The 21,798-nt window shown below is 44.7% G+C and overlaps 1 long non-coding RNA gene across 4 annotated transcripts in view; it reads left to right on the forward strand.

Moving 5' to 3' along the window:
- Positions 1-5,633: 5,633 nt before the first annotated feature.
- The window catches only part of LOC144110559 (uncharacterized), a 34,112-nt gene continuing 17,947 nt past the window's right edge, over positions 5,634-21,798 (forward strand). Inside the window, exons 1-2 of one of the 4 annotated variants that reach the window (XR_013309867.1) lie at positions 17,426-17,776; positions 19,421-19,604. This is a non-coding gene — a long non-coding RNA (uncharacterized LOC144110559). Of the gene's footprint in view, positions 5,880-17,425; positions 17,777-19,420; positions 19,605-21,798 lie in introns of those variants that run through there. The other 3 variants (XR_013309866.1, XR_013309868.1, XR_013309865.1) reach the window with 3 other exon arrangements.

The raw sequence follows: 21,798 nt of genomic DNA on the forward strand, positions 1-21,798 counted from the left end.
TTACTAAGCGGCATATTCCCAGGTGATAATTTGTTAATGGGATTCTGCTGGTTTTTAATGGTTTCATCTGGTCCCAGAAGGAAGCCTTCTGGTTTGCCGCTAGTTGAAATGGTCCCTGTAGGGCACAAGACTTTTTTTCTTGCACCTACTAGTCCCAGAAGGAACGCCTTCTGGTTTTGTGCTGAAGTCTACCGGTTCCAAAAGGAAGCCTTCTGGTCTTGTGCTGGGGTCTACTGGTCCCAGAAGGAAGCCTTCTAGTTTGCTGCTGGTTGAAATGGTCCCTGTAAGGAGCCTCTTTTGGTCCCTGCTGGGAGCTTCTGGGTCTGAAGTGGGATCTACTGGCTCCTACAGAGAGCTTTTTGTTCGAGTGACAACTTTTGTGTTGTTTATGTTGTAATGGTATTCCTCAATTAACAAAAAATTTCACCTAAATCACTTCGAGTTTTCCTGCTATAAATTGCAAAAATAGTGCTGAAATTTAATGATAAAACTATGTTCATTAACTGTTCCCCACTAACACCTGTGGGATGCCCTTAATGAGGGAGCATATAAGCATGAGCTCATAGTAACAGTTTGTATTCATGTGAGTGTATGTTTCTCATATAAGTTATAAGTGTATTGCAGTGCTTTGTTGTTGGGCTTGTTGGCGCTTGCTACGATTAAAGATATGTGTTCTCACTATAGGCAGATCTGCGTGGTTCTGCAGAGTGACACATTTTAATGTCGGTTGCTTCTATTTTCCTGAATTTTTGGACTGTGCTTACTATCATTAAGCAACTCTTTAAAACATTTTGTAACTTGTCAGAAAGGTTAGAAATCTAGGCCCATATTACACGGATGCTTTATCCAAATAAATGTTTCTGCTATCAGCATGCAGTTACTGGTTCCAGCGGCTACTGGTTCCTTGTAGTTAATGGTCCCAGCAGCTAATGGTCCCAGCAGCTACAGGGAATGGGCCAATAAACTATTTGAACTAGGAGCATGAAGAATCCCATTTGGACATTTTCATCTGGGATCTGTGTGCGCGTACCGAACTCTTCCGCCTAGTGCAGCAGTGCTTAGTTCGTGTAGTGGTGAAAGAGAACAGTCAGCTGCGCATGTTTCGTTAGTTACGAAAACACTGGATGTCGTTCCGCCCTACCTGAGAGCAACTTTGCTCAGGCTTCGCTCCAACGCGCGCACGAAAGTGGCTGAGATGCCCGAGATGCCAGAGTGGAGCTCTGTATATACTTTCCCCCTGCTTGTTGATCAACCCAGGCGGCTGAAATGGCGGCTCTTGAGAAACTCCTCAAGGGATCGAGAAAAGCGCTGGCGCCACAGCGAGAGGCAGCTAGGAGCGGCAGAACGGTAATTGAAAGAACAGAGACAATAGCGCGCGTTCAAATGACGAAAGCTGGGAGGAGCCAGAGGAGAGAGAGAGAGTAAAGTTGCTGATGGGCTAGCGGCGTCAACGAGGGATAGCGCCAGCGACGAAGGCCTCCTCGAGTAAACAAAAGGTGTGGAGAGCAGTGGTGCTTTTTTGAGACAGCACGGAAGCGGTAGACAAAGAAGAAGGCAGTGTGGCAACACTGCGACTGCAATGAGACAAAGTGTTAGCAGTCGTTAGGCAAGCAAGCAGCCGTAGCGGAACAAATGCGACGAGGAGTGAATGAAGAAACAAGATGGGGAGAAGGGTATAAAGAGCATTCACAGAACGCAAGCCAAAGTACTGATGTCAGGTTTCAGGTCTCGCCAGGATCAACGTGGTTAGTGGCCTAATGTCACCGGCCCCGGCGATTCGAAAAAAAAAAGAGAGCTAACAACGTTTGGTTGAGATGCGCTGAAAAATGACGTGGTTCTTTGTTAATGCGATTCTGCAGTGTCCTGTTTGTCTGCCTACGTTGTGCCCCAATGTTCAAGCTGACCCACCCAAGCGCTGAAGAAGCTCCATATGCTGTATATGAAGCTGTGTATATTCAGCAGTCAAGCTGCCCTTAGCTGTGACAGCTTCTGGATTCCGACGCTATTGGAGCCAGCACCACATTAAGTGACAAAAGTCTACATAACACCTCTGGCGTATTGAGTGCATGCAAGCTCCACTTGCTCGTCTACAAGTTCGTCTTATGTCGCTTACCAATTGGATTATCTTTATAAGCGTTTAAATTCATATTTAAAATTTAACGGAGTGAATTGCAAGACAAGACAAACGTAGCAGCAGGCGACGAAGAGTCACTGAGTCTAAGGAATTAATATTTTTACAGCCCGCGCAAGACAGGGCTAATTGCAGTCTAGTATGAAAGGCAGGGTGATGGTGGTGAAAAACCTTTATTGCGCTAAAAAGTGGTTTATGGAGGTATGCATGAGCCGGTCCTTAAGAGTCCGGCCGTAACAAATATTAGGTGGGGTCCCTAGGACGGGAGGGACCCGAGTGGCGCTGCCCGGGCGCGCTCGACCAAGCTTGCTTTTGGGCCTGCAGGTCATAGCAGTCGATCAGGGTCGCCTCCTAGTGCGGTTGAGGTGAGGGGGAATAGCTGGGTTGGATGGGCAGGCCCACACCATGTGGTAGATGTCCGAAGACTTCCTCGCACAGTGCGGGCAACTGCCCGTGAAGGAAGGATCAAAATGTTTGAGTGCTGCCAGGCATAGCTGAGTGTTGGTATAGAGATGGAGTAGACGCCACTCCTCCGTCTTAGATAGGCAACTGCCCGTGAAGAAAGGATCAAAATGTTTGAGTGCTGCCAGGCATAGTTGAGTGTTGGTATAGAGATGGAGTAGACGCCACTCCTCCGCCTTAGACAGGCAACTGCCCGTGAAGAAAGGATCAAAATGTTTGAGTGCTGCCGGGCACAGCAGAGTGTTGGTATAGAGACGGAGCAGGCGGCATGCACTCCTCCGTCTTAGATAGACCTTTACTCGGGCGAGGGTAAAGGCTGTGGCGAGGTTGATATTGAAGGACAATGTCTTTAAGAGAATACGCGGGATTGAATTCGAGATCCTGATCTCGGGGGTCGAGAAAGGAAGTCCGGAGAGAGAGCGCGCGGGCGGCGGCGTCGGCTGCCTCATGCCCTAGAAGTTGCTTTCTAGATATTAGGTTGCTCACAACCTGGTGGGGAGGTTGTGACAACATAACAAGGTCACGTGACCTCTCTCCGCCAATCATTGATTTAATTGCCACGGAGAACACGTTAGGATGACGTCACAAAAAGGTCACGTGACCTCTCTCGACCGATGAGCGAATTTCGGGGCACGCGAAATTGGCGGGGCTTCGGTGTGACAACTCTAATGCTTTCGCATTAAAAATTAAAAGTAGATAATGTAAGACATACAATTGGGGTTTGATGACCTAGCGGCCAGTGCCGTCGAAGGAGAGAAAGCCGAAGAAGACGAAGCTAACGAAGTTGTTTGCCAAGAAGACGAAGCTGACGAAGTTCAGTTTGCGAAGAAGACGAAGCTGACGAAGTTCAATTTTCGCGCTCACGAACGCTCGGCTACGGAGCTGCGCTCTGTTAGCAAAGATTTTGGCTGTCCACATTTCTTGTTTGATTTGCGTCTTTACAATAGAAACATGACAAGAAACAGCTGTCCACTGGGTTATTTTAATGACGACTTGTTGTGAGCTGCATGATTTCAAATATGACAATGCTCTCGATCATTGCCCAGCTTAACACATTGCGTTTATCAACTGAGAGAGTCAGTCACAAAGGAAGGCAGAAACGTGGCCTGAAGGTTTCTTGGTGTCATGATGGCGAATTTTTGTTTCAGCTTTATTGAGGATATAAATATTTCGCTTTATTTCATTTTAGCTCAGATTCGGTGGTTCCTTCTTTGCTATTATCACTGTACATGAGGAGTCATTTCTGGCGATAGACTCTGATACGTTGAAATGCCAACCATGCCACCCTTATTTTCTTCGACACCAGCGCGAACAGCCAGTCATGGGTGGCTGCATCAAGCTAACATCTCAGCTTTTGCTTTCAGTAAACTTCTCTGTTATCAGTCTGAAACAGACTGCAGATAAAGCGAAGCCAACCTAGATAGCCGTGTGCATTCTATGTCCATGCAGGCAACATTTCTATGTGTCGTCGTTGCCTTGCGCTGAAATTGACAGAAGCGCAACTTAAGTGTAAAAAGGCATGAAAGAACTCCAAGCACTGCGTTCGACGGCTGAAGAAAAAAAGACGCCGTTAAAAACGACAGAAGAATCAAATAAAGAAAAGCAAATGAGAACGCACGAAAAGAAAATGCAGGAAAAAAAATCGAGAGTAAGATGTCGTGATCAGATAAGGAATTTCTGGCGCTGGCAACCTCGAGCTTCTTGAACAGCAGTGAAAGGGGGTTGGCACAATGAAAATAGAAAGTTATGAGAGGAGGATAAGGAAGGGAGAGATTTTGCGCGAGGGACAGAAGCAGCCCGCAAGTGTGCCGGGAGCCAGACTGATGGCTGTCACGGGGAAGGAGAAAGATGGAGGGTGAGAGAAAGGCTTAAAAGGAAAACATGGCAAAACAAAAGCTCTGTTCGCGAGGAACGCAACAGAAGAGGGGAGGAAAGGAGGAGGATGAAAGGATAAGACGAAGAGAGAGAAAGCTGAAACAACAGAACTCAACGTTCAGAGCCAGGGAGAGCAATAGGAGCGGGGAAGGCGGTGGAAAGGGGGGGGGGGGGGGGGGCATTCGGAGAGAGTAGCAGATAGAAAAACAAGATAAAAGATGCAGGAAGGCCTGCAAGGATAAACAAGGAGAGTGAGATGTGATGAGAGAAGGAAATAGAAGATGTGATAACGAGGAACAGCATCCGAAAAGAAAGGAGGCCGGGTCCGATGACCTGCTCAGATCCGTAGAGACGACTAGAGAAGTATCCTTCGGCTTGCTACAAAGCATAGAAGCCAAACTTGAGAGAAAGGAGGAGTTTGATTAAAGAAGTATTGAAAAAAAAGCGCTAGGTATTTGGTGAGGTACAAAATGTACGATTAACGGAAATCCAGACGGCACTGCCGCAAACCGGCGTCGTATACGAATCTGGATTAATCTAACGGTGTAGTATTCTTTGCGAAGCGACACGTGCGACATTCTAAACACTACGTCAGCAGTGAGAGGACGGGAAAGAAACGGGGAGAGAGAGAGAGAATGAAAGAGGAAAGGGGAAGACCGTTGGAGTGGAGAGGGGGAAGCCCACCGAGATGTTGACGGAAAGAACGAAGAGGCGAAAGCAATGAGGAGAAGGAGGAGGACTCTGCACGCACTGGGGTAGCGGAGCAGAGCGCGACAAATTAAGGTCACGCAGAATGTATCCGGAATAAGCCGTGAGAGAGGGAGCTCGCAGCCTTCCAGTGAAAGAAAAGAAAAAAGAACGAGAGAGGCATAGAATGAAAGATAAATGTCCGTGCGAGCAAAAGAAGCGAAGGATGCAAGCCAGAAGATGAAAATAGAAGCAAATGGAATAAAGTTGAAAGAAACAAACTAGGAAGACGCTGCAGAAAGTAACAGCATGCGTGTGTGCGTGTGCATGTGTGTGAGAAAGGAGAGAGGGTGTTACAGCTGGTGGTAAATGGTGCTTGCGGCAGTGGTTCGGTGCCAAAAACATCCCCCGGCTTAATCTACCGGTGACGACGAAGAGGGGAGAGGGGGAAAGAGTGTGCCCGAGGTACGACAGCAGGACGACGACAACACAACAGCAAAGTGGTCTTCCGCGACAACACCGGGGGAGAAGTAGCTTGAGGTGCGACACAGGGGACGGACAACAAAGCCCTAGCTCGCAACCACTGCAAGAGCACGGGTGCAGGCGCCTTAGGAGCGAGTGCGCAGAGGACCCTTGAACCATGGACCGCGAAGCGAGCAGCCTTGTGATAAACTACGCCATCCTCATCATACTCCTGCTCATCTTATGGGTGCTCTACACGGGAGTGAGTTTTTCGACGATTTTGTCCCGATTCTCCTTCGTACTGAGAATTTTCTTCTTGTTTTCAATTGAATATTTCCTTCTGAATACCCTCAAGGGGACGGACACCTACTGACTGGCAACCACAGAAGAGAAAAAAAAAGTCTCTTAATCAAGGGCGTATACCTGTGAATTCCACAGGCATAGCAAAAAGGCGACCCGCACTTTTTATTTTATTTCGTCGGGGAGGGTAAATCCCGACGTTTTGTGTGATCGTTTAGAAGCACGAAACGCGTCCCACGACATTTAATGTAGAATTTCAGGCACCTGTGTCGATAATAATTTACCTTTCAGCTGTTAAAACTTACAGCTCTCGGCGGGCTTTACCGATCAGTGGAGTTTTGCTTTGTTCGTGCATTTTTTTTTTCACAAGAAGCGCCTGCGGATGCAAAAAAAAAAAAGGCTTCAATAAATATCTGACCAATCAATATTTTTCAGCAATATTTGCCTGGGATCCTTCCACCTCGGTAAAACGGGAACACCCCGTATAAAGTTAGGGCAGTGTTCTCTAAAGTAATATTGCAACTAAATCAGTATTGCGTTCGTTATACATTTACCATTTATTTTCAAGGAAAAGAGTGTACTGAAACAAAATAGAATTTACGACGTAACTTCAACAGTGACGTGACGTTATGATACCCAAAAATTTTGGACAAAAGCGTTTTTGAGCGGGAAACCATTTATGAACGCAATGATTTCATACAATGTGAGATTTCACTACAACAATCAATATATCTGCAGATCATCCGATAGCAGTCTTGCATTGTTTTTGCTATTAACGTTTTTGCTATCTTAAAAAGCGTTTCCCATTGGTTTTATATGGCAGTCTTAACTGTTCGATGCGATCGATGGAAACCCTTAAAAAAAAAGATCTTGCAACATGTCAAAAGAATGGACCTATATACCTTCAATATTTCCATAACAGTACCTTACAATTTTACAAGTTTCAATTTTTTTTGTGCGATAATGTTGGACAAGTAGTAGGTCCAAAAATTAATGAAGTTTTAATTTCTTTTGGTAGCACACAAACAGTGTCAATATCCACATTGCAGCAATAGCCAGGACACTACTGTGATGCTGAAAGACGGCATCCTTTGTCGAAAACTTCGGTGACACAATTCTCTATTGATCTCTTCTTTTTTTTTTCTCGTTCAGGGGGATGAATGAGGGCAAGGATCATAGTTATTTTGTACGCGTATACTTGCAGGCAGCTAAGTATCTACAGTGCCTTGTTCTTCCAGCAACTACAAGAACAAAAAGTGGCTGCAGAATACTGTTTTGCTCCGTATTAGTTCAGGCTGGCTTACGCTCAAGGTCGCGGCTAGATTCCGCCAGGTGGCGAGACTGCCAGTCATGCTGCCTGAGTGGTAGCCCGCTGAGAGCGATACATCGGTCCTACACACGCAGCGGAATCAATGAAGCGAAATACAAAACGACCCGCAAAGATGAACTCCTTTTCTGCGATTGATAACTTTAGTCGGATGCAACTCAAGAGCGAAGCGGCGGTTGCTTCTCAAAGGACGCGCTGCAGCCAATAGCATCGACCAATTCTTATGACGCCGTGGTTAATCCCCTTTGACCCGCTTGCTTGAAATCGCAAGGAGTGGCAGATGAAATGCAATTAACCACGGGTTAATCAGATTGTCTTGCACGCAGCATTCGCTCTAACGAGCTTTACCTTCGGACTCCACCCGTTGTCTTCGCTTGAATCCGTACTACAACGATGGGGAATTCTCTTACAATTAGTCAGAACACCAGTCAAAATCTGGATGTGAAGCGGTACTTGGATGCGCAGTTGGGAAGGTTTTGGGAAAGCTGAAAAAGAGCATCGTGTAGCCGTAGGCAATGAAAATGTGGGATAGAATTGCTGAGCTTCCGGCCGTGAAGCTATCTGGTGCCCAAAATTGCAGAAATGCAAAAAAAGAAAGAGCCAGTACATTTATTGACAAAAATAGTGGTAATGTGTGATTACAGACCAGAAAATTAGGCTGATCCATAAACGTCAACAAACCATAAAACTACGCACAGACACCCGAAGACGCGCATTAAACCAATAGCAAAAATGATTCATTCAATCATCAGGTGATGTGGCAGTACGTCTGCAGAAGTTTTCAGTTGGGTTCTGTCACCGGTGTAAATGCTAGATTTTGCAGTGAGTGATCTGCTACGATATGTTTTCTGCATCTCTGACATCTGACAGTTTATTGTCTTTGCTTCACGGAATACATGAAGAAATGTGGCTTGTTTATTACTGCGATAATACACTTTTATTTTGCGCGCGCGAAAGTGAGAACTATCGGCGCTAGTACGCTGCGTACGTAAGTTATATTCACGGCGTAACACGCACACAAAAAAAAAACACACAAATATGCGCAGGCGCTGACAAGTCTACGCCTGTATGTATGTCTCGCAGGTCTTTCTATGTCTGCCTCTATTTACGCGTGGTTCAAACTTTGTGCACAAATAAACCGGCCGTGCTTAGAGAGGTCATATTGAGGGCATGCTTCTTTACAGAGGAGCAACTCAAGCTAAATTGTAAGCATTCATGTTAGCAAACGGCAAAAAAAAAGATACGGAACACGAAAAAAGAAGTTTCAGGAAGTCATAAACATATGTCGTAATTTCTAAGTGCCAAGTTATAGGTCGGTGAGTGTATCGCTCCTTTCCTCATGTTGGGTATGATGTTTATCTTTTTGCCTTTATCAGAGAAGCCATTCATTCATTTGACCGCCTTCAAGAAAAACTAGAACTGAAGGATAAAATGCGCTTCCATTGCTTTCAGGAACGCAGGCAGCGGGAGAGATTAGGCTGACTACGGATGCCTCCGCATTTCCCTATATACGCGCCATCACTGTTTAGCTTATCAGTCGCTGTAATTAATTATGAAACGTATCATAGGTTATGAATTTTAAAATTACAGAGTCGGGCGAGGATCCTCGCTACGTTTTGTGTTCTGTGCTTTGGCGTTTATCTAGGGTGGTCACGGATTATTGCGAAATTCGCCCCTGCTTGGTGCTCGAAGAGCACTGTGCGGAATGTCGTACGAAGAATCGTACGGAATGCCGTACGGTGCGTCGAGAGAGATTTATCGGGATACTATACTCGGTGCATACTGGACAGCTCTAGCTCGGAGCTCTGATTGGACTAAGAGTGATAGCATCTAAGATTTCTAACAGCAACAGCTGTGACTAATCGGTCGCGAAGAATCACTAGCTTTATAGCCTCTTCGCTAAACAAGACCTCCCGCAAAACGCTAATATAGAGAAGATTACAGCAGCACCGCTCAGTGTTATAGCGTGACACAAGCGTCATTAGATGCATTAAAGAACAGCAGCGTGTCAGCAGGCTTTGTGAGGAATACGCAGACCACCGTAGCCACGACCGGAGCAGAAGCGTTATCGGTGGCTTATGTCGGTACTATATTCGGTAGTTACCCTATATTGTAGAATATAGTCCGGGCGCCATCCCGATGTTGCGTTGTAGATAGCAGCGCCACCGGCGACGGTAGCCGGAGCTCTTGCTCTGGCCGCAGCCGTCGTGGACTGCGTACTTTATACGAAGACTGTACCCGCCGGGAAGGCTGTTTGATGAAGTTTAACCGCTAGGTGGCATAGCATTCCTGCAAAAAATAGCGGGAAAGCCAGCTTGCCGTTTTCGTGAGGGCAACGTGCATATTTCTCTTACAGAAGTACACGTTTTAATTTGATAGCGTTAAAGTCGCTATGGGGCCAAAATGCATCGCCACTCAAAAAGTTTGCTCATTGGCTGGAGGGAAGGAATGTCACCAGATGGGAGCATTCCCATTGGCTGGAGAGACTGACGGCAATAGACCGGAAGTGACCTCACTTCCAGCAAATGCATCAACAGTTGCTGATACTGTCGCATTGCCAACACACAGTGGAATTAGGTGTCCTTGTGATTTTTCTGTATACATTTTTTTACAGGATTTACAATAGTGTGGATACCTTTTGACTGGGGCTCAGCTGTCAGACAGTACCAGTGTCACTCGCCAGAGGTTGAAGCAGTGCATAGCGCTTGTCAAACTCTGTTGCATGTCCGCTCTAGCTAGTTCTTTTCGGGGTAAGTTTTGCGTTACGACAAACGCTAGTAAAAGTTAAAAAAATGCATGCTGGTGATGGGAAAGTGAGTTTAGAAAACCGCTCGACGAGGTGCGTACAGACGAGTGCTTGTTGTTTTCGGCGCTTCCAACGAAGCGCCTGGCATGCGTCTATTTGCGGCCGAGGACAGGGCAGGCAAAATGCGGCCCGCGACTTAGGCAAAATGTATACGCAAGCGCTTGTTTGCTGCAGCGTTCGACAGCGATGCAGCACTCCGTAGGTATGCGAATAACGTGATGTTTTCAGTGGCTTCCATGATTACAGAACAAATATGAGTACAGCTGCACGGTCTAACTTACTTTAACTAGTAATTTGAGGACAGGGTCGTTCAAAGATGGAAGGAAAACAATTTGATTTTTTGACGTAACATGTGATAGTCCGCAAGGTTTTTTTTTATAACCGTTTTGGCTGTAGTCATGGAGAAATGATTTTTCCAAAGGGCCCTTGTTTTCATCATTATAATAAAATCAGACTTGCAACTCAATGGATGGTCATGTGAGGTTAATTGAAGCAGCCAAATATAGATAAAAATAGAAAAGCTGCCATGTCGAAAAGTACAGCATAGTTGTACCGCAGCTTGCTGAAGCTTCACTACGCGACGTCCTTCTCTGTATATACGAGGAAAAGCTCCTGCCCAATTGTATGCGAACAAATGTACGACAAAATAACAAAATAAAAACGGAAATTCAAGCGTCGTTTCGCGCTAAACTTACACGGATTTCAGTGTTGAGAAATAGAAGAATGAAGGGACTCAGCATTCGAAATTACATGACTTAAACATTATTTAGCTATATATAGTAAGGTATATATAGACGCCTCAAAATTAACCAGAAGAAGAGACTAACCCTTTGCGGACGCACGGGTTCAGTGTGAAACACCACGCAAAACTTTATCAATAGTGATGAAAGGAAAAAAAAATGTTTTAGCCCCGTCAGATGGCGCGCAGAAAAAAGTGGAGTTAAAATAATCTCCTGGAAAAAATTTTTCAGGGCCTTTAAGAGGAGTGATTGATAGAATACGTGCTTGATAGGTTCAATAATGTATTTAGTATGGTGGCTACTTGCCATCAGGTAAATAAAAAAAATGTCCCTGATATTTCTCATTGCCTTTCTCTCTGGAGACCAAATAAATGTTCCGTGCCAAACAAAGTGTTACAAATCTCCACGGCAGTGGAAAAGGTCGCCATAAACGCGCAGCGAAAACATTGATGAAAATGCAGTGGATTCAAGTCATTGGTGGGCATTGTCCTCGTCTTTACCATTCAATAAAACGCTGATGTCAAAGCCATGGAAGGAATGCGTGGTGAATGAGCTCATTTGGGCAAAACAGCCTTAAGGCACATAGCTCAAAAAAGATCTTCCCGAAGATCTTGCTAGAGTTCGAAAGGTGGAAAAATTGAAAGGATTAAAAAGATGAGAACACGTTGCTTAGCTCCTTAGTTCATGTTATACTATGGTCTTTACTTGGCGCTGTTAATTTACCATTGAGAAGATAAAAGCTCAGGAGATCGTGCCAGCTTGACTTTCTCAGGTTTTGTTTCACGGGGGCTTTATGTGTTGTTACTCGCTTCACCCTCTTGGGTGCTGGGCTTGATAAAAATTGTTCATCGGGGAGGGATGGGGGTGCTTTCATTGTAGATTCTCATGTGTACATATATATATATATATATATATATATATATATATATATATATATATATATATATATATACATATATATATATACATGTACACATGAACAGTACATGCACACACACACACACACACACACACACACACACACACACACACACACACACACACACACACACACACACACACACACACACACACATATATATATATATATATATATATATATATATATATATATATATATATATATATATATATATATATATATATATATATATAGCAATGTTTAAATGGCAAATAAGCCATGAATAATCGTGGCCGCGCTAGTATATAGCTTTAGAAACAAGGCCAGAACTTTGTTGTCTCCTCATTCTTTCTGCCATCTTCAACGTTGCGAATAAAAAAAGCCGCGCCCCTCTGCAGCGTTCGCTTTGTTTAAGCTCGCCAAGCGACACCCAGCCATACTCTCCAGCCGAGCCAACCAGATGGCGCCACCGCCACATAGGCTCCGAATCTATATTCGATACAGCACGGGGCATACTCGAGGGCACCTTGAAAGCCTCACGAAGAGCTGGCAAGACGCGCCCTTGAGACGTTCCGTCTTTCCACGAGGCGCCAGCAAAAACTTGCTGTTTACTAACACAGACTAACCACCGTCAAAACTGAGGCAGGATTCAGGCGCGTCAGATTATCTCCAGACTAAAGTCAAAGCTGACTTTTTAAGTGCGACTCCATCTGCAAAAGTTCCTCCGACAGTGGCTAATCTCCAGCACTACGACGATGTGACTACTCAAGGCATCAAACGTGGTTTATTATTAAAGTCGATTTTAGATACCGGCCACTGTAAATATAACGATAAACAGGACAGAGTATGTACGAGGCATACATCGTATATATATATATATATATATATATATATATATATATATATATATATATATATATATATATATTAATATATATATATATATATATATATATATATATATATATATATATATATATATATATATATATATATATATATATATATATATATATATATATATATATATATATATACGTATATGGACGTATACATACGAAACATATATCGAATATGCCAGATTATATACGAGAAACATCAACGCTAACAGAAATACGCTATAAAATATGCTTAGGGAGAAACATTGACTGCGCAGCCAATGGTGATGTCCGGTCACCAAACCACCCTTTGGCCGGGTCGCTTCCCACAGAAGCTTGAGAGCCGTGGGTATATCTGACTGACCAATGGCATAAGACCAAATGGACGCGAAATGGAAAATGGACAGCTTATAGAATACGGGCCCTGGCTCATCGAGCCGATTGGCGCAAGCGCTTTGGTAGCTTAGGGGTAGCGGTAGGTGTATACGCTATGCTGAATCTTTCTGTTAGAGAGCAACAGGTGTTAACACGACCTTACCCTACGCCGCTACTCTCATTTATCAGCCTACAACAGAGCATGCGCAAGCGCCCCTAGGGGCCAGATGTGCCCGCACCTGGCTCACTGGGCCATCTGCGTATGCGCTGTTGGCGGCTGGTGGTAGTAATATACGGTCCCTATGCTAAACAACTCTATTTACATTTTTTTTCGGGCGCGCAGAGGACTAAGCGTATCGGTAGCTTTTTTTTTTCCTTTTCGGTGAAGACCACTTCGCACGGCACTCCTTACCCGCCTCTGTCGCTCTTCGCTGCTCGGAAAACACAAGGCGCAACGTAAGACCAGCAACTTGTCACAGCTGTCACATTTATAAATAACAAGCGCTGCCGCAGGGGACGGGCCTGTCAAATGCACAGCGTTCCCAAAATGAGTCACTGAGCCGAGCTGATGCCAGTGTATGCCCGTCGCGTTGGCTCAACAGCTCCAGGTGTTCTGTGGCTTAGTTCGCTGTTCAGCGCTAGTCCTGTTTGTTTTCTTCGTGCGTACGCCGGCAGTTTCCCACGCTGAATACGCACTTCGTCCTGTCTCAATGTGCTGCTCTAATCTGCGAAGATGCAGGTCATGCAGGCCCGACAGAAGAGCGGCTACGTTCGAGGATATTTTTGCAAGAAGTTGATGGGGAAGGCAAAAAAACACATACAACTCTTCGAAAGAGTGCAGAGAACATCAGGTGGGCAGGAAAGGTAGTTTACAAGGATATAAAGGCCGCAGCTGCCATGGAACGGCGCTAATTAGAGATTGCTGGGAGAGGCCGTTGTCCTATAGTAGACGTAATTCGGATGATGATGATACCCGTTGGGGCCGTTTATTCAAGATACGCCTGCTACAACTGGAACATAACTATGAGCGGTTTAGCGAAACCACTCGCGTTGCGCACGGTACAGCTTCTGTTACGAAGCACAAACAAGCTATGAAGCCCACACAGTTTTGTTTCTCTTCGCATGATAACATCCTGCGCAGACCCCGTCTGAGCAAACTCAGAGGCAAGGTCTTAAATGTGATGTTGTGCAGGTGCCGACCCGCAGCATGCGGGAAAACATACGAACAGAAGAAAGAATTAGAGAAATAAAAAAAGCAAATATTAACTTGCCGGGTTTAAAACAAAGTGAATTGCGCAAGACATTCAAGCACTTGCTTGCAGGCCACGCTCAAGCACCGTCTGGCGTTCTAAATATTGCCCTCACAACCCCGACAAGAAGAGGCGGGCCTGGACTGCGCGTGAGCTTGAGGAACGGAGGGAGCTCTTTAAAGACACAGGGCCGCACGCGCAAGTATTCATACTCTAAGAGAAAAATAAAAGCAAAATTACGAAACAAAAACAGGCAAATTGGTGAAATATAGCGAAAAGGAGAAAAATATTGAAATGAGCAAGAAAGGCCTCCTGTATGTCTGGTCCGAATGTGCAACGGTTAAGAGTTTAACCGGCATAGATGTAGTCCTTAACGACCAACTGAAATTTTCTTTGAAGCTTTTTGTTGTTCCTGTTGAATAAAGTTGTTTGTGCAGAAAAATCTGAAACCGTTTATGCTGTACAGCATAGAAAGATTGTCCCCAGCATATAAATCCAGAAGTTGCCTGTCTTGCAGTTTGCCGCTGGCCAGGGGCTCACCAGCCTTTTACGGCACTAAATGGTCGACCTGCGAAGTATACACCGACAAGATTGTCTTAGCCTTTAATAAATAGTATCTGTGCGGGAATAGGAAAGAAATTTTCATGCAACTTCCTGCGCGCATTTTCTGGCACCTGTCTGAGTCTTAGCGCGAAGACAAAATGAAGAGAAACAAACTGTACTCACGGCTTTCAAATGGAAGAATAAAGAAACAGTTACAAAGTGAGCAGTTCATCCTGGCCGCGCGTAGAACGTTGAAGCGTGCATATATGCGTTGTTGTGTTAAATGCAAACAATATTCAGCTGTCATGTATTGAAGTATTCAATAGCTGCATCCTGCACTACCTGTTGGGAGAGAAAAGAGAAGGCTAACGAAAAGGCTTGGGACTAAATTGCGAACAGAGCACCAAACTGTGGAAAGGAAAATGATAGGCGCAACTTTATGGGATAGAGACAGTACAGTAGGTCAGGATAAAACTCGAGTTAATAACATCCGCAGATGAAATCAGGAAAATTAATGGACGTGGGCAGGACATGTAATGCGATGAGAAGATAACCGATGGTCTTTACGGCAACGGAGAGGATTTCGAAAGGCAAGCATAGCAGGGGCGACATAAAGTTAGGTGAGCAGGTGAGATTAAGAAGCTTGCGGAGACAGGGTTGCCGCAGCTGGCACAGGAAATTGAGGTCACAGGAAGATGCATTTATAATGCACTGGAAGTTGGGCTGATGTTGTTGATGATGATAGTAAAATACTTAAGGGTCACTAGCTGGATAGCGGGAAAATAAGTGTCAGATAATGAATTACAAGAAGGGACAGCCAATTTATGCAAGAGGAGTGCGCTGTCGCCCGTTTGGACTTATCACGTTAAGAATTCCGAGGCAGGCATGTATAATCTCAACTAATCGCGCAGTTAATATCGGTTTGAGAAGGCGAAACGAGGACACCCATCGTGAAGGACTTTTTCACGGATACTTTTGAGGTTGCCAAGTACCGCCGCCCGCAAACTTTGCACAAATGCCCGAGTTCCTGGCTACGACCGACATTAGCGCCGCGTAGCATGTCGCTGGGTCCGAGACGATGCTATGGTGGCTTCGGGGCACCGATATCGTCAACCGCCGCACACACATGGCGAAACACGGTCTCTGACCCAAGAGCCAACCCTGCATGGGGCTAATGCCAGTCCTAGCCACTCGCTTGTTAATTCGTGCAAAGATTACGGGCGGCGGCACGCTGCTGTTGCCAGTTTATTGGCCCATTTCAGTGGATGCAATGTAAGTCACAAGAGTGCAAATAATGAAGTAGGCATAAAATGATTCTTATTCAGAACAACTGAAAGATATGAGAAACACCGCGTTCCAAAGCCGAGCTTACAAAATTTTATCTTCGCATTTGATTTCTCATAAACCTCACGAATGGCGTTCAACTACCTGCGTTACACATAATGCGATTAAAGATATGTAATAGGTCAACTGAAAGGCCTTAAAAGATAAGTAAATAACGAGATCTTGCAAAAAGCATAATTTCTTTTTTCGGTCATTAAAGATGTCTATAGTAGAGAACGCGAAAATAATCTTACAAGGACAAACAGAAAACTCACTTAAATCAGCTTAGATAAACATTTTCCACAAAAAAGGAAAACAAATACGTTCGGCAACCTTGAGCACCAAAATGCAAGGGTGACGCTTTGCGTTTGAGCACTATAATTTTCCAGTTATTGCGCAGCAGAAAACGCGACATCTACGTGCCAAGAGAAACCAAAAGAAGTGGAGGAACGGCGACGAGAAAAGGAGAAAATAATTTCAACACAAAAAGACAACAGAAAGTGTTCAGCAATATATCCGACAACTTTTCTCTGAAAGGTGGTCTTTCAGAATTACCATAACCTTACATATACTAAAAACAAACAAACAAATCAAGACGCATGCAAAACGAATACGACGGCCCTGCTCTTTTAGTGAGCTCGATAGGCATTTAACATCGGGAACAGTGGCAACAGAAGGAACACCTTCGTAACACTGACGTACAATCTAAGGTTTGACATCTCGTTTGGTATAGGAAAGTAAATTTATGTGAAAAAAAGAAAAGGAACGCGAACCAAGGGTTGCTGCTAAAAAGTTTAAAACGTTCCGGCGGGAGCTTTGTTCTCTAATCGAAAAGCCCAAAGCACGATTCCTAAGTGCATCTTAGCAATCACCCCAGGCATCTTTCGTATGTAGGTGCAATATTACCGTCATTACGATCTAGGTTTTTTTTTCTGCAACATGCAATGCGCATAGAGAGTGAAAAACAATAAAGCAAGACGATACGCCAGCAAGCCAGCTGCAAGGCGTTTTGGCATGCGTTACCGCTCAGCCAACCCACGGAATAGCCCCGAGTATAATAAAGCTCTCCCACTCGGGTGCGAATGTGAAAAAAGCGCATACTTCCTCTCCATGCGGGGACAGGCCAAAGCACCCCGAGAGATAGGAAGCTGAAAAAAAAAAGCGATAAGTGGGGAAGAACAGGAAAATAAATATGGAAGGAAGAGACGAAACGGAGGGGGGGTGATGGCTGAGGAGTCACAGTGCGGCTTACGAGAGGGGGAAAATGGAACGAAAAAAAGTTGAGCTCCAGTCGAGGCGAGGGTGCGAACCCCTTTCCGGTCACAGACCAATCATAAGCGAGAGATGAACCCGCAAGCGCCACGTGGGGTGGGCGAGCGCGAAAAAAGCTTGTTTGAAGTGGGCCATGGGCCAATCGTATCCCCAGATCGCGAACGAACGGCCTGAAAGCAAGCTCCTCCGCGAGCCGCGCCCGAAGCGAGTGTGTGAGACGTGAGGTACAGGCCCCGGGCTTGAAGCCTATCACTCTTCGACTCCGCTGCCTTCGCTGCTCCTGCGACCGCACAGGATAGAAAACCCGTAGCGAAAGCTTGGAACGTTCGCCATCTTCGGCTGGCAACGATGGCCTCGTTCGACTCGCGTGAGGGCCAGAGCTTATTCATCAACTACCTGATATTGATTGTGCTGCTGCTCATCTTATGGGTGCTCTACGTCGGAGTGAGTATACATGCGATTTATAGTTGGGCGAGGATGACCCGTGCTCCTGTGTTGTGTTCACATAACACGCTTTCTTATTACCAGGTGCAACGATTAGCTCAAACGTATTAGGTACGGTTAATTTTGACAGTGAATGTTTCGTTCGATATCACCCTGTTACTACCCGGATGATTTTATAATTTTTTAGCGTTTATTTTTGACCGGTATAACAAGAATTGAACTACACGCAGTTTTATCCGTAATTACTCATTAAACTTCACAAAACCCCGCGAGTGACACATTGGTGTGCGCTATTTTGTCTTAGTCTTCGCAATCTGTTTGTCGTTACTTTGAGAAATTTTGGTCGTGAAATAGGAGGACACCAGAGTGAGCGAGATTGTTGACCGTGTTGGCATAAAGTGCAGAAATAGTTGGGCGCTTCTTAATCGTACGACCATTCATTGACGTTCTTTTGCGCCAGTTCAGTAAATTGACAGCGTTTGGCGAGAGTGAAGACATTTGTCGGAACCAAGTTGAGCCATACTGCGTTAAAAGTTGACCGTCACGGCACACGAAGGAGACGTCTGTCGTGGTGACACAGTAGGCCTCGGCATCTCTTAGCGAAGACAATGCAACAGTGCTTTCCTGCCCACTATTCCGTAAACAATATTTCCTACCCTACCCAAAGCTTCCCCCTGTATCCGTGTGACCCGTCCCAACAAAGCAATGGAATTTATGCGTTCCCTGAAGTATTGGGTTTGAATCCATGCACCGAATACTGCACTGTAAGGAACCTTTATGAAATAACTTTCATGATTACGTGGTACTCTTAAGCGGGAGGAAAGCCGAAATACTTAGGATTTTTTGCTTTGTTTTGCAGCTTGCGCTAGCAGTTTGAGATTTTCTCTTTGGCTCCAAGGATAGTATCTTGAAGAAAAAAAAAACCGGTGTAGTTCTTCAAGTGAACACCCTGAAGATATATCGATCAGGATCATAGAATAAAATCTTTTGATGACTACAACGTTTAGAGGACGTAAAAGATAGCTTAAAAAATGATGATTTCTATATAACGGGAATGTTATCAGCAGCTACCTCTCTCTGAGAGATTACAAGATATATCTACATACCAAAATAGCCCGTCTGAAAGTCTATATACTCTAAGTTCGACACGCTCGTCGCAATCAAAAATACTCTTCCTCGTTCTTGTCGTAGGCACTGCAATCAATAAACGTTGCTTAGATAGCAATAGAAGCTGTGCAAAATCGACTGCTTAACTGGCTCGGAGATTCCAGCCATCACAAGTCAATGTTAGGAACATTTTTCTTTTTTATTGTGTACCTCCGGTGTTCAGAAATTGGCCTCATCTCAAACCCTTGCAAGCTACGTTTTGAGCGGCGTTCGGACACTCAGTGCCTACTAGCCTTCGGGCATTAGACACTGTCGTGCACCATACGCCAAGCCGCTGAGTGATCCGCCGCGTTTGGTGCAATCTTAATGTGGCCTTCATTTTGGGCGCTTTTGCAACTATTCGACATTATATGATTTCGGAACACCGGAGTTTTCCAAAGTAATGAAAGTTCCCAAATCTACAAACCTATCGAAACCTGAGCCTGTGTGTTAATTAACCTGTGCCACCCTGTCTAACCGTGCCACCTCTGTCTCCAGGGCGATGCGCGAGGCCACAGCAGAACCTGGGTCCGCCCTCCTCCTCCTACCCTCTAGGCACCTCCCCACATAGCGAGAATACGTGCGGGCATGTGGACCCGCATAGCAGATCACGCATACGAGGACACCTCTCTCGGTAGCGCAGTTAGCTCGTAGCGCGGAGCGAAACGCGCTTCGCCCAAGTGTAAGTTAACTTTGTCACTTTTTTTTTGATAGTCAGCTTTGCGTGCAACGCGGAACACGGCGCACGTTTGGTTGCTAGCCGCGGATAAAATTCATTCTCAATTACAGCTGTAATGCAATTACAATTTTATAATTCTAATTGTAAGTGCGTGAGGGTAATTTCCAATCACGTGCCCGAGCAGCCCTCCTTCCAGTGCTTGTACCAAAAGACACACTTAATATGCTTCCTATCAGCAAAACATAATGGCATCAATACTCGCCGATATCAGATGATAAATCTATTGCTATTATCATTACCTAGCCCGGCATCGATCTCAGTACTCACTGAAGTCACTGAGTACATGAAAGTGGCGTATGTTTCACGGGTGATAATTATTTTTCACCCAGTCCAGCACTTGGAAGTTTGAAATATCTCCTTCAGATATTAAAAACGTCTAGTTTTTACTGTTTCAAAAGAAGCGCAACTTTTCTTTTTCTGCGCGCATTATAAAAACAAATAATATTTTTTACGACCTAAAGCAATAGCACAGGGGTTACATTTTGTAAGCTTTCATTTTCTTCAACATTCTTTTATTTATTTGCTATTGGTCAAACCCGGTTTTAGTAGCGGAGCTAGCGAGCGACTTTGCTTGCCGGCTATCGGCCGCTATCAGCAAGAAAGTGGCAAATGAAAGGAGGGGGGGGGGGGGGGGGGAGACATACAAAACATGGCCCCAGTCTTATATGAGTTGCCCTAGTAAAAGAGACTGGATTTTTATGCTCCACCAACTGGCTTTCTCTGAAGTGTTCTTAAATCCTAACACTACAACTTATTTGCATTTGTACCCTTTGTCTAACGTAGCCTGCGTGGCTAGGCGTTGTGCCCGTGACCTAACTCTTTACAAAGGAACACGATAGTCTCTCAGGCAATATTCCCAACCTGCGCACTGCGTTTCCTCAAGCAAACTTGTTGTTGGGCTAGTTGGTAGGCCATGATCTCAGAGGAACCAGCGCAAAAAGAACAACGGACAAGAAACAAGGAGGCCGACACGCTGAACTTTCAACTTTATTTCGGAAGAATTATTGCAACGTATTTATACAGTAACCTGTCAGAGGCAATGACGCGCAAGCTTAGCAAAACAGTCTTTTGATCGGACAATGATTCAGGAATTAAATGAAGGGGCAGTGGCAACAATCAAGCAAAAACCAACACAGCTCTTTACTAAAATATCAAGGAAAGAAAAAAATAAAAAGAAATTTGAAGATGAATGGCCAACAAGGAACACGCCATAAACAAGCAGAGATAAAAACATGGCCATGAAGCTAAAAACGATAAAAGGTATAAAAGGTATGCAAATATAACGAGTTGAAAGGCCAAAAATTTAACACGGCAAAAGGTAAAACTAAGCTATACATGCAGATTAACTATAAGATGCGGTCAAATGTGATGAAAGTGCTAAAAAATAAAGTAGTCATGGTGGGAGGGTTCCATGACTAATGTCTCGATCGAATAATTTCTTTTTTATTTTTTTCCCTTGATATTTTAGTAAAGAGCTGTTTTGGTTTTTGCTTGCTTGTTGCCACTGCCCCTACATTTAATTCCTGGATCATTGTCCGATCAAAAGATTGTTTTGCTCTGCTTGTGCGTCATTGCCTCTGACAGGTTACTGTATAAATACGTTGCAATAATTCTTCTGAAATAAAGTTGAAAGTTCAGCGCTTCTGTCCCTGTCGGCCTCCTTGTTTCTTGTCCGTTGTTCTTTTTGCGCTGGTTCCTCTGAGAGTTTCCTCAAGCAAACATAAAAGCGCATACAATGTTGAACAGAAATTTTCTTCGATTGTAGAAGCTCTCAAATATACCCTATGGCTTCTACGTTATTCGCGGCTAGCAACCAAATATTTCTGCGAAGGCCACTTCTTCAACTGACACCACTCTCACATATGCGCTTCGTGTACGCAGTAAGAACTAGACGCCACCAGGACTCACGACTTTCACACTGCACTTCTAGAGAGAAGGCCGCTCCATGCATTTCGTAACTCGCTTCGTAGGGGTTTGATTACTGACAACCTTACATGAAAACTTGCATGTTTGTTTTTTGTGTTGTTTTTCTCTTGCACTCTCTTGACTTTTGCTGAGTCACAATTTTGAGATACAGCGCTCACCGTCACCTACAGTTTGATGAGTAAGACTACCATGTTTAAATATAGCTTACCCG

Source organism: Amblyomma americanum, chromosome 11 (genome assembly GCF_052857255.1).
Source record: "Amblyomma americanum isolate KBUSLIRL-KWMA chromosome 11, ASM5285725v1, whole genome shotgun sequence".
In the NCBI taxonomy this organism is placed as follows: Eukaryota; Metazoa; Arthropoda; class Arachnida; order Ixodida; family Ixodidae; genus Amblyomma; species Amblyomma americanum.